This window comes from the organism of the source record quoted next, unplaced genomic scaffold (assembly GCF_019419815.1).
Source record: "Pyrus x bretschneideri cultivar Hongxiangsu unplaced genomic scaffold, Pyrus_bretschneideri_v1 Contig32, whole genome shotgun sequence".
Lineage (NCBI taxonomy): Eukaryota > Viridiplantae > Streptophyta > Magnoliopsida > Rosales > Rosaceae > Pyrus > Pyrus x bretschneideri.
The window spans coordinates 4,235,350-4,248,876 of NW_025999635.1; the positions used below are offsets into that span (position 1 = coordinate 4,235,350).

The window sequence follows — 13,527 nt, forward strand, 5'->3', positions numbered from 1 at the left end:
AGATGAGGTATGAAACTGTCATGACCCCAATAGTTGAGGTAGTTTTTTGTACTTTACCCCTTTTTTTTTTAATTTTACTTTTATTTATTATTTTAATATTTAAAAAATATTAAATATTTTTTTTAGTTTTTAATAATATTTTATTAATTTTTTAATAGAAAGTGGTCCTCATCTCTTGCCACGTCAGCATTTAACAGAAAAACTAACAGAAAAATTGACGGAGGTATGACATTGTCACAAATTCGTAAGATGCGGTATGACATTGTCAATTTTAAAAGATAAGGTATGAAACTGTCGTGACCCCAATAGTTGAGGTAGTTTTTTGTACTTTACCCTTTTATTTATTTATATGCATTCCACTCACATCAATATTTTAATTTATTTAATTTCTTATGTAATTTTTATGTAATATGCATTCCATGCCCATCAATATTTTATGTAATTTCTATGTAATTTCTTATGTAATTTATATGCATTCCACGTCCATCAATATTTTAATTTATTTATTTGTGTTACACCCGTATTTTTTAATACTATCTTATCCCACATTTTTATAGACACTACAAGCACAAGCATTCTACAATGCAAAGAGCCATAACAAATCATTCAACAAATGGGAATAATGGCAAATTGTCAAAGATTGCCCTAGTTACAAAATTGTGGCAACCGGTCCAAAAGTTGTCATGCACGGTATGGGTCTACACAGTTCGCCAGAAGCAGACACAGCCGAACAAGAAGCCAACACATTTGAAGACACGGAAGGGACGCCTGAACAAGTGCCAAAGACCCAACCGACTCGTCAGTCCCTTAGGCCTCAAGGTAAAAAGGCATCAAAGGAAAAAGGTAGTTCTTCCAAAAATGACTACACTAAATATATGGAAGAACTTACTTGTCAAGGTGAACTGAACATGGCATAGGAAAAGGCTAAAGATGAGGAAAAAGCTGCTGCTATGGCAGCAATTATTGCAGCTACTGAGGCTCGTGATGCGGCGGCTGAGAGACAAAGAGAAATAATTAATCGAGAGAACGAGATGATTAGAGAAGCACTTCATCGAGAGAATGAGATGCTTAGAGAAAAAAGGATGGCTCAAACAGATCATGACACTATGAACAAGTCTCTAGTAGGACTGTCTCCGAATTCAAAATATTTTTGGACATCAGAAAAAAGAGATGTCGTGCGAAGGAGGCGTGCAAGAGATGCCGAAACAAGTCAAGGGGGTTCCAGCTACAGAAATCCTAGCAACCAAGATCCTAGCACCACATATCCTAACTCCACAGACTTTGTATAATTTCGCATTTATTTGTACTACTTTATTTAATTTCTTATTTATTTTTAGAACTTTATTTAATTTCTTATGTAATTTCTTATTTACTTTTAGAACTTTATTTAATTTAAACTTAAAATTACATAACCTCACCATTTAAACTTAAAAAAAAAAAACCATTTAAACTTAAAACACCAAATAAAATTACATAAAACACCATTTAAACTTAAAATTACATAACCTCACCATTTAAACTTAAAACACCAAATAAAATTACATAACGTCACCATTTAAACTTAAAAAAAGAAGCAAACACACTAAATAAGATTACTTAAAAAACAATACACTTTATTCTTCAACCACAAGCCTTATTTTAATTATCTTCGCCTTCGTGCAATCTCCACTGATGGTCAATCAAGTCATTCTGGCGGGCTATGTGCCAGTATGGCTCTTGCAATGAAGTGTATCGTTGAACGATCAATTCATTGTAACGTCCATCCCGTTCCAACGGCTCGTGTTGCACGGGATCTTCGGTCCGGTCATGAGCATAGTAGATTTGTGTTCTTGAGTTGTTCATCGGATCCGGCTCGTATTCATCGACGGCATCATAATCATACTCGTCTTCAACAATCATGTTGTGGAGAATAATACACGTCATCATGATGGATCGAAGAGCCTCGACATCAAACATTCTAGCTGCAGCCCTGACAATGGCCCAACGAGCTTGCAGGATACCAAAACAACGCTCAACATCCTTCCGACACCCTTCTTGACACTTTGCGAGGTGTTTCTCTTTTTCACTCTGCGGGTGTGGCACTGTTTTGACAAATGTTGACCACCTTGGGTAAATACCATCTGCAAGGTAGTATGGTCCCTCGTATTTATTACCATTAACTCAATATGTGCATCTCGGCCCACGCCCTTGTAGCAGTTCGTCAAACACTGGAGATTGGGTAATGACATTTAGGTCATTCTGAGCTCCTGGAACACCAAAAAAAGCATGCCAAATCCATGTATCAAAAGAAGCCACCGCTTCCAGAATGATGCTTTTGGCTCCTTTTCTGTCGCCATAAGCTCCTTGCCATGCACTTGGACAGTTTTTCCGTGTCCAGTGCATGCAGTCGATGCTTCCAATCATGCCAGGGGAGCCTCGCATCTCACCATTCCTTAGAAGCCTTCGCATGTCCCTTGTCGTGGGTTGCCGAAGGTACTCATTGGTGTAGAGGGCTTTAATTGCAGAGCAAAACCGCATCAGGGACTCCAGAACTGTTGTTTTTCCCATCCTTGCGATCTCATCCACTTGATCTGTAGATGCTCCATATGCAAGCATTCGCAAGGCAGCCGTAATTTTTTGCTCAGGAAGAAGACCTAGAACATGAAAAGTATCCTCTTTTTGCACAAAATATAGATCATGGTTGCAAACATCACTCATGATTTTAGCGAACAAACTTCGTTGCATTCTAAAACGACGTCTAAAAACATGATCAGGGAAAACGCTGTTGGGAATAAAATAATCTTCCAAGAGATCTTTACCTCGTCTTTCCCTTCTTTTATCGATGTTTGCCGCACGTCCGGGTTTGGCTATCTGACCCATAGCTTCCATGATACGGCGGGAATGTGAGGCCCTCCGCCTTCTATGGTGATCATCCTCATCTTCCTCCATTGCGAAGGCCTCATCTCCACCTCCACCTTGGTCAAGATTGACCAATTCTTCCTGTTGTGCCAACAACCTTTTCTGCTGCTCTTGCAACTGTTTATACGCTCTCCTTGAAGAAGACATTGTAAGAACTCAAGATTTGAAAACGATAAAGAAGAATTCTGAGCTAAAAAAAAGGATTGAGTTTAGTGTGAGGATGGATGTAGGGATGTAGGGTTTATATGGACAAAAAAAAAGAAGATGAGGTTCTAGACAATGCCACGTGGCACTACGTGATTGGTTGAAAATCTTAGCGGAAATCTATTCAAAAAATAGTACGTTCGGATAATGACACGTGGCGTGAAGAGATTGGTTAAAAATCTTATCGAAATCTTGCCTAAATTATTGTAAACAGGAAGTGACACGTGGATTGTCGGGATTGGTTGAAAATCTTAGCGGAAATCTATTCAAAAATAGTACGTTCGGATAATGACACGTGGCGTGACGAGATTGGTTAAAAATCCTATCCGAAATTAAAACTATTTTTTTTTATTTTATAAAAAAATTATTTAATATTTTAAATGGACTGGGTGCCAGCGCATTTTGTAGGGGTGGAGATCGTTTGTGCCAGCGCATTTTTAGACTAGGTGCCAGCACATTTTTTTTGGGGTGTAGATGCTTTGGCCTATTACTGTTCATTGGGTCTATTACTGTTCAATTAAGTGGATAAATGGGCTGGGTGTTGGCGCAAAGTGGATAGGGGTGGAGTTGCTTTTAGCATAGGAACATGGTCAGTCAGGCAATGACTATGAGGAATATGAGGACGATGAGGATGGTGAAGAGTATGAAGAGGAAAAGTATGATTAAAAAGAGCTTCACCCCCACCACATTTGCATGTTGCAAATTTTCAATTTGATTGAAATCCCCCATCTCATCACTCTCTTTTTTCAGTATCTAACTGGGCAATTTTCAAGCTTTTTGTAATAATTTTTCAATTCTAACAGGTAATTCTCCACTTAATTGTTTAATCTTTTAATTGCTACAAGCCTACAAGTATATTGTCTTTCGAACATTCTAATTTTCCTTATGACCATAGGCCTTAATTATTGTTTAAAAAGTATTGAAGAGTCGTATATTTTCTATGACTCCGACTGTAATGAAGATTTTCCACAGTGGTCAGGATGGTAAAGGTTTATAGATATCTAATTTTATTCATATGTGTATTCTTTCTCATTTGCTTTTCTACTCATACGAACTGAAACTTTAAACTAAACCAATTTTAGGGTTTTACAACATTTCAAGCACATTCCTACAGTCGGGAATTCTCCCTATGTCTCTCCTCCTTTCTCTTCAATGTTTGATTGGTATTTTCCTGTTATTAGGTTTTTGCCTCAATCAGAGAGAGAGAGAGAGAGAGAGAGAGAGATGTTCTTGCAAACAATCAATCGGTGTGCAATTTGTGAGGGAATTTGCTCCATTCTTTCTATTGGTTATTTTACGTTTTTGGTAATTAAACTTTTTGTTTTAATTTTTCTTTTTTATTTTGTTATGTTCCTCTAATCCAGGAATTCGACCTATTAATATTTTTGTAAATTTTAATTATGTTTATGTTGGAAAGTGGATGCTACTTGCTATTGTTCATGGACATTAGATAAGAACTTGCATTTAAAATCTCATGTTGTTTGACAATTGCATGAATAACATTTAAATAATTACTTTACGCAAAGTGAAAACGAAAAACATGACAACCTTTTAGAACGTGCATGGTAAAGAAAAAGTTTATCTTTACACAATACATTTAAAATATATCTTGACAATTACAATGGAAGAAAAACTATCATAATACACCTTTAGGGACGTGTAGCGTCCGTGATGCAAAAATGCTTAACGTGCGTACGGAGAGGCTAGTTGTTTATAAATTACTTTAGTCTAAAGTAAGATTTGAAATTGGCACTGTTTAAATGAACAGTGTTTGAATCCGAATTTTATTCTATTTAAGACCACGCCACTACTTTTCAAAGTGGCCTACGGGAAAATATGCCCACACGTTGCTGCGGGAACCTGTTGTTTCAGGTGTAATCGGATGAATGAAACACATTTAAGTTGAATAAATTCAACACAATTATGAACAAACAGAGGGATACATGAGTGAATGAGATTGATAAGATAAGCAATTTTTTTTTATATACATTCAAGTGAGCTGGCATATAAACACATTGTACAATGAGCAGGAAGAAACTGAATGTCTTTGATTAGAAATAGATGGTTTCCAAAAAAGTTCTATTTCCTGAAGAAACATGTAGTTCACACATAAAATTTCAGTTACCAAATCCAGGAAAGAAAAAAAAAACAAAAACAAAAATGTGACTCTATATGGCTTTCTTACTACACAAAAATATCCCTTAGTTAAAGCATGCCACACATCATCACATTGCTATTATATGAAGTATATTCCTCAGTGGCAAGTAATATACTCTCCTTAGCATGACCTCTCAATCCCCTAAGCATCTACAAACCATGAACTAAGGGTGGCAATCTGACCATGGTTGTGTATGTCAGGTCGACTCTATGCAATTGAATATATAAAATTTAAGCAGCCCCAGACAATCTCCTAAGCATCTACATACCATTAACATTATTTGCCCAATTTTATCAAATGCTGGATAAACGATCACAATTTACTCCCTTCCAATTTCCACCTAACTCCAAACAAACAATATTGATAAATCTTTATCATCACCTTTAACAAAACAGATTACATCGAAAAGAAAAAACAAAGTTCCTATGCAAACAAATTTAAGCAGTTTCAGATAGTCTCCTAAGCACAAAATTATAGTTCAATAAAGAAAAATCCTGATCCAAAGCTCCAACTTTTTAACCCAAAATGAAAACGAAAAGCATGGAACATATAATTCAGTTTTGTTATTAGATTCTCCAAATCCCCAATTTAAATCCATTGTAAAGATAATACCATCGACTAAGGGTGGCAATCACAGAAATGGAATCCATGTAAAACCAAAATGCATTAAGAATCCTCAATAGTTAAAATGTAAGCTAAATCAACTAAGTGCTCCGAAGATAAACCCACAAATTTCCAAACAAAGCAAAGAAATTGAAACTGTGACATGAAAACTAATTAAAGTTCATATAATGTGATTGTATCATTAGCTAAGAGGCCACATAGAATGTCGGTACTGCATGGCACAAAAGCAGTGTAAAATCTACATGTTTAGGCAATATCATCACGCTTGAGAATTTGAAATGCACAAACACTGCACACACTCACACACACCGGAATTCGTATTATGATCCAAAAGCAAGATATAAGAAACGAAAATGGAAAAACAAAATGAAAGCAAAATGAAAGCTAACATATGTCTTGACCAACATATTTATAAGATATGGATACCAATCCACTGGACTCCAAACAGTTATGAACCAGCTTCTTCCTCCCACGACCCGAGTTTTTGAAAATTCCAAAGAAAATAAATCCTTTAGCAATTCAGAGAAATTTGAGGACCAAATCTGATTAAATTCTTGTTAAATGAGCAAAGCTACACCAATTAAATGAGAAATTAAAAATAGTTTGAATCTAAGAAATAGAAGAACGATCACACTAAGACTCCCCTAAGACTCCCAAGACGACTATATTCAAACATTTTAGAGACGAAAGGCGCATAGGCAGGTCAAATACTTTTAGTAAAATGCAATGATTTACCAATTTGACCACCAGAAAGGAGCACACAACACCAATCCGAGAAATAGGAACTTCGGGATTGAATCCAAAATCACCTGGTCAATGAATTTAATCAGTTTAGGGATTAGGTTACTGAAAGATAATTGAAATCATAAAGAAACCAAAAATAGGGGTAAAATTCTATACATGGAAAGACAGTGAAACCTAAACCCTTATTTTCAAGCTCAATTTATTCTCCGTTTTTATCATGCGAAACACATCGAAAGCCAAAGTTCCCGATCATGTTTACAACGACAAACACATCACAACTTGTTGTTTTTAAGCGAAACACGTCCAAAAGTCAATAAATTTGTTGTTTTTTTTTTTTCATGAACCAAGCTCAACCCACTTTATGATTGCAAGAAACACAAAAAATACAAAAAAAAAAAAAAAATGTACACAGCATGAACCTTACCCAAAAAATCTTCAAGAAACAACACAATCTCACCAGCAGTGAAACAATAATGGCCTTGTGCCAATAACCATCAATAACTAATGGGTCTGGCCTTAAAACTTGTTAATAAAAATTAACAAACAATGGGAGCAACAAAAGCTTGTTAATAATAATTCTACAAACCATTAACATTACTTCTCAAAATTTCTTCCCCAATTTCATTGATGACAATTTTATTGATGGCAATAGATGGTCTCCTAAGCATCTGCAAACCATTAACATTACACCAACTTAAAGACATAGCAATTATACATTCCACTGTTATCGTGGTCATACATAGTCAAAGGATGCCACAATTACATAGCCAAATCCAGTCTCGACGTGAGCAAAAAAAATAATGTAACAACAGTCATGAAACCACCGTAAACAAATATACCTTAAAAGCCAAAGGGCCAAGTGCTCCATCCAACGATCCAAGTTTCTGAAAACCGCAAACACAGCAAATCCATTAGCACTAACTCACAGAACAACAACGAAAATAATAGCTCAGAAACAATGCTGAAATTCCATTAGCACTAATCACACACTGCCGGAACAGAGATGCTAGCAAAGCTTCACCAAAATGACAAAGACTAAAAACCACAAACAAGAAAAAAATAAAAACAGAGTTATCAGACAGGAGGAAACTGCCAAAATGATACTGGCAGGTGGAGAGAAATATATATATATATATATATACACACACACACACTCAAAAATTAGAAGAAAAATAAACATGATCTTATTTGTCAACAAACTAGAAAAAGAATATAAGGAAGGCGTGGAAAGCTTCAACCAAAAACAAAACAAAGAAAAGGCTCAACTTGTAACCACACTTATGGAGGTAATTACACACGTAAGTTTGAAAGTCATTATACCTCCTGTTAGATTCTCATATCCTCACTTGGGCTCCATACGGAAAGATTTTCTTGACAGTTCCTTCTAAAAGTGTTCCCTTCTTAAAGGTATAACAGTTCCTGAAACATTATATGGCAAACCAATGTCAATTCTTATGAAAATTAAGATCATAGAATCTCAGATCAAACAATGAGAGAACATAGCAAGCAACCAAAAACATGAATAAATTAAATGTCGAAATCCAACTGACCCAAGCTTCCTTCTCACTCAATACCAAGTCATTCTTAGCTTCGTCTATTCGAGTAATATGCACATGCATCCGGCAACCCACCTACACCATTAGGACACAACATGTGTAAGAAGCAGATTAACAAGCATATGCAACTATCTAAGGGAGGGAAAAGTTAAACAATGAAAAGTTGTCAGTGCCTTGTTTAGAGGCTGAGGCGGGATGCGAATACCCAGCCTACCCTGTCTGTTGCCATTCCTAGTCTCTTTACTTGTACAAATAACTTCACCAAAAAGAAGATTTTCAAACTTGAATTTAAAATTTTCACTTAAGTTCAACACGTCAGGGACGAATTGATTAACTACAATATCTGCTGAAAATATATGACAAAAAGTTAAGTCTGAATACTGATCAGGAGGTCAAATACCTTCACCTAAATACAATGCTTTAGCAAGCTGACCACCAGTAATCTGCACACAACACCAATATGAGAAATACGAACTTCGGGATTGAGTGAAAAATCACCTGGTTAATAAATTTGGATTAGTATTCTGAAAGAGGATTGAAATATTAAAAAAACAAATAAAAGGGGTGAAATTCTATACATCGAATGACAGTCAACCCTAAACCCTGGTTTTGAAGATCAATATATTTGTTGTTTTTATCATGCAAAACGCAAAGAAAGCCAAAGTTGTTGATCGTGTTTACGATGAGAAACACTTGATAGCAACTTTAAAAGCATGCTTGTTAAAAGACATAAGCTATAATCAAACCAAACAGAAACATTAAATCTATTTCTAACAACAGCAACCATAATTTGCTACAAAAAATAACATATCTCAACATATTTGTCAGGAAATGATTCACAGTGCATCATATGTGAATGAACAAAAATCAGATGCATAATGTATTTTAGAGGGATAAAAAAACTGACTATTTGATTCATAGGGTCAGCACAACAACAAATAATAGGGTAATGAACAAAAAGGAGCAAATTGCATACAGTTTGATTTCTGCAGAGAAGCTATAACACTGAAAGACCAACACAACAGGAAGAAAAAGAGAAATGAAGAGGAAGTGGTATTATCACAGTGAAGAAAGTAGCACAAAATATCTGTTTTTCTGTCCCAATTTAATAATTTAAAAACAAATCTTGCACTCCCAACTAAAAGTTGAATAACCGAACTAGAACCAGACAGAAAACAAAGCAGGAAAAAAAACAGGTTTCTAAGCAGGTTCAAACCAGAAACAGTGAAATAAGGGAAAATTCAGTTCAAAAGGGACACTTAGCTTTGAAAGGAATTGAAGCTGCCAGCTAGGAGAAATCCTCATCAATGCTTACAGAGATAGCTTCCAGCTAGAACCAAATCTCTGAAACCAACCCTCGGTTTAGGCGTCCCTTCATGCCTCACCGCTTTTCTAAAGCAGATCTCACCAAGAAAAAACAAAACCCAAATTCCGGGCAGGCCTACCTATTGCTTTGCTCATCTTACCCATTCCTTTCTCCTCAAATTTTTCCTTCCCGGAGACCTCCTCTCTCTTCTCTCTGCATCGCACGACCTCTCTCTCTTCTCTCTGCCATCGGACGACTCCTCCTCTCTCTCTTCTCTCTCGCATCACACGACACCCCCTCGTCTCTTCTCGCTGGCATCGTTGCAGGCTAGGCCTGCCCGTGTCGGCCATCCATCCGAAAAACCCAACCACAAACAAAACCCACCAACCCAGTGACAGCCCAAACCCGCAAAAGCCCATACAACTAACCCTGAAAAAAAAAAAGGAAAAAAAAAAAACCAGGCAAAATCCTTGGAGCAATGGCATGTCCGTAAATAGTGTGAAATTAGGATCCAAAAACTATTCATTTGTACAGTGCAATTGAAAAGCCTTCTTTAGACTAAAGTAACTAGCTAGTAATGCCCGCGCGTTGCTGCGGGATTACAAATTCCAAGAATAACAAATTTGTAAGTGGAAGAACCTCATTGAAAGCCTTCTGGAAGCAGTACAACACATTTTATAACCTTTGCCTCATTCTGGTCCGGAGTGCATAATGTGCAAGCAGTTTAAGCATTTCCCAGCACCACAAAGCCTCATATTTCCTAGGATTAATCAACAATGGCTCCTCCAGCTTTGACATAGCAGCTGGGCAAACAAACACAAATCCACATTTACAAATTTTCACTTCACTCCCAAATAAATAATTAATAAAAATAACATGGAGAATTTCTACGTCTAAATAATTAATAAAAAAAAAAGATATTTCGGGGAAATTCAAAGTTAGCACCTTTAGTTAGCTTTTTTTATTCCAGTACATTCCAAAACTGAGACAGATTGCTCTCTATTTTCTCTCATAATACAGAAGTGCAGTTTCTATTTTTTGATCAACCAAAGCATAGTCGACATCTTTTAGAGTCACTTAGATTGCATCTCCTTACATGATTGAAAAAACAATTGAATCACAATTAACATTAACAGAATTTTTAAATCATATATCCAATCCTATAGAGAGATCACAATCAAATAGTTGTTATCTGGCGATGAAACTTAAAAACCAAAAATGCACCTTAATGTCCTAGAGAGAACAGAATTGCAAGCAAAAGTAGAATATTGAAACAATATCGTGATAATCACGAAATAAGTTTATGCGTTTGCTAATATTGATTTATTAGGTTCCAACTTTGTCTCAATTTATCATTTTCTGTTAAACTGAAAGTGTAAACATTTAGGCACTAACCAAGAAAAAAGCAATTAATTATTTGATGCTACTTACAAAACCAATTGGCATATATAGGCTTTGGTTAAAAGGTTAAGTATTACCAAAAGATTCCAGCTGCAAAAATGCATGGAATATCTACAAAGTGTTTCATAAATCCAGAAATAGTCATGCTTCCAAACAACCGAACACAATTGATACCAAATTGCAACAATTTCTTTAAATTAGTCAAATTAATCTATTGATGCACAAATAGAAAATTGTTGTATATATTCAGTTTCACCTTTTGCAAGGAGTAGTTAATGATATCCAAGAATGATGTGAAGACATATCATGGGTTAAACTATCTATGAGTTGAAAAAACTAAAACGCATTGTACAGAGCAATGAAATAGCTAAAAAGCAAATGAAATAACTAAGTTACCATTCTTTGTCTTAAGCAGCAAAACTCTCATTCCATCAGGTACATTTCCACTTCTTCATATCCTCTGCAACAAAATAAACTATATCAACATCGAAGTGATACTCACCAATTGAAGTCCACATGATACAAAGCCTTGGCAAAAAAAAAGGACAAAAAAAGTAGTTAATAAGAAACAATTTCATCAAGCAAAGATACAAAGTGGACTATAGGATTTTACGAGAAAACTCATATATTAATCCTTTATAACCCAGCAAGAGATTGGCCAATGCATCATTGAGTTGAGTTCTTATACATATTTGACTGCATAAACCAAAAGCTCAAAGTGGGATTCAAAAAGTCAACACGTTCAAATGCTATATTTTTATAGGGATGTAACACTTGGTAATTTCTCGAGTAGTAAGTTCCCATTCTTTATCTATCTAATTTCACACGCCTACAACAAATAAAATAGTTGAACAATTTCAGTTTTTGAAAAAGGAAACACAGATGGAAGAAAAAATTCAACAATTTGATCTTGTAACTCATAACCACAGAGAGTCAAAAGCACTTCAATTATGTAAGGATGGAAAAGGGATGCAAATAACTTATGCCCAATCGAAATCACTGCCTAATTGTCAACTTTTATAGACAAAGATTAGAAAAGTTTAGAACCAAGCACAATAGTTAAAGTTACTTTAGATTTTCCAATGTTCATAATCATTTTGCTGCTATATAAACTGATGTATTGGCAATGGCATAGAATGCCTATAAAGCTACTTACAACGCAACAAATTCCAATGCATATATACTGATGTTCTTGCCTTTGCAAGCAACCAGCTTCTATTGACCCATTGAAGTTTCAATAAATATTATCTATTCCAATAATTGAATCGAAGCCTCCTTCCAAAAATCCTAATCGCAAAACCAAGAATCACAATCAAAACAAATGATACAAATACATACACAGAGATATACACTTATATCTACTTAGCTACTGTACAAACCACTCTTTTTTCTTAACCTTGGCTTCAAAGTAAACTTTCGTACTACACTTCAACCGCCTCGTTATTTCTTCCTGCAAGTGTTCGAACGAATCTGTAAAATAAAGTGAAAGAGTAAAATAATAGATTATCATAGCAAGAACTAAAGAAATTCATCCATATTGCCTTATTCAATCACATCATTCCCTTTTTCCCTACTAAATAAAAAAGAGGTCAGTGATTCAATACAAATATATTCACAAAAATAAAAAATTCTTATATTTTCCTGAAGGGATATCCCAGAATTTAAATTCACCCATTCCCTAATTGTCTTAATTGGAGCGAACCCAGAAACAAAGTAACGAAAAAAAAAATGAAAAACTTATTCTCAACATCTAAACAGTTCAAAGCCCAGAACCAATAAAAAAAAATAAAAAAATAAAAAAAAACAAAAAAAAACACAAAGAATACCTTTGCGGGTTTGGGCCTCTTTTCTCCTAAGTGTTACAGTATTGGTGCTGCGCCTTAATCCGTCGTGTTTCCGTCGGTAATAATCAAAGGTGGGGCTACAGGTTTGGATGAAGAAGAAGAGGAGGATCCGAGCCTACAAACAAAATCACAAAAAGCAAACTTAAACACAAAACCCATCTGCAAATCCTAAACCACCAAAAAAACAAAAAAAAAATTAAAACACCCACGCTAAGAAAGGCAGAAAAACTCACCAGTAACCGCTAACTTTTCTGGGTAAAAAATCGAATCGATTCGAATGAAAAATAAAAAAAAGTTCTAGCTGCAGAGTGCTGCTGCACACGCGAAGACACGTTCACAAAGCCTTTCAAAGGCTGAGATTCAACTTTCAAATATGAAGACTTTAACCCACAATTGTTCTTTCTTCCCCCCGAAACCCTCATTGAAGGACAGCAAATGAAACTGTACACGCCAACCCTCGAATTCAGTGAAAACCGAGAAGACAAAACCCACTTTCCCACTTTTGAAATCCATCACTCATACCTCTCCCCTGCGCTCTCTTCCCATCGGCATCTCTCTCTCTCTCTCTCTCTCTCTCTCTCTCTGTTTCTTCCGCTCTCTGTCAGAGTTTCCATCCCCCGAAACCCTCGTTGAAGGACAACAAATGAAACTCTACACGCCAACCTCTGAATTCACTCAAAACCGAGAGGACAAAATTGCCCTTCCAACCTAGTCCACATATAATGGGTTTCTTGCAAATAAGTTGAAATGAAGGGGTAATTCGTCCTAAACCCTCCGGACAAAATTACCCTT

The 13,527-nt window shown here is 35.8% G+C and overlaps 2 long non-coding RNA genes across 5 annotated transcripts; both read right to left on the bottom strand.

Moving 5' to 3' along the window:
- Positions 1-5,042: 5,042 nt before the first annotated feature.
- Positions 5,043-8,929, bottom strand: LOC103952742. Its single transcript, XR_007260599.1, has 5 exons — positions 8,585-8,929; positions 8,179-8,259; positions 7,949-8,047; positions 7,468-7,512; positions 5,043-6,693 (listed from the first exon to the last, which is right to left on the bottom strand). It is a non-coding gene; the product is annotated as an uncharacterized LOC103952742 (long non-coding RNA).
- A 1,045-nt stretch (positions 8,930-9,974) lies between these two features.
- On the bottom strand, positions 9,975-13,141 carry LOC125480184. 4 transcript variants are annotated; one of them, XR_007260594.1, is made up of 6 exons: positions 12,969-13,141; positions 12,718-12,850; positions 12,288-12,361; positions 12,048-12,178; positions 11,288-11,351; positions 9,975-10,293 (listed from the first exon to the last, which is right to left on the bottom strand). It is a non-coding gene; the product is annotated as an uncharacterized LOC125480184 (long non-coding RNA). The 4 variants fall into 4 exon arrangements; XR_007260596.1 differs by having other exon boundaries at positions 12,271-12,361; XR_007260595.1 differs by lacking the exon at positions 12,048-12,178.
- Positions 13,142-13,527: the final 386 nt, after the last annotated feature.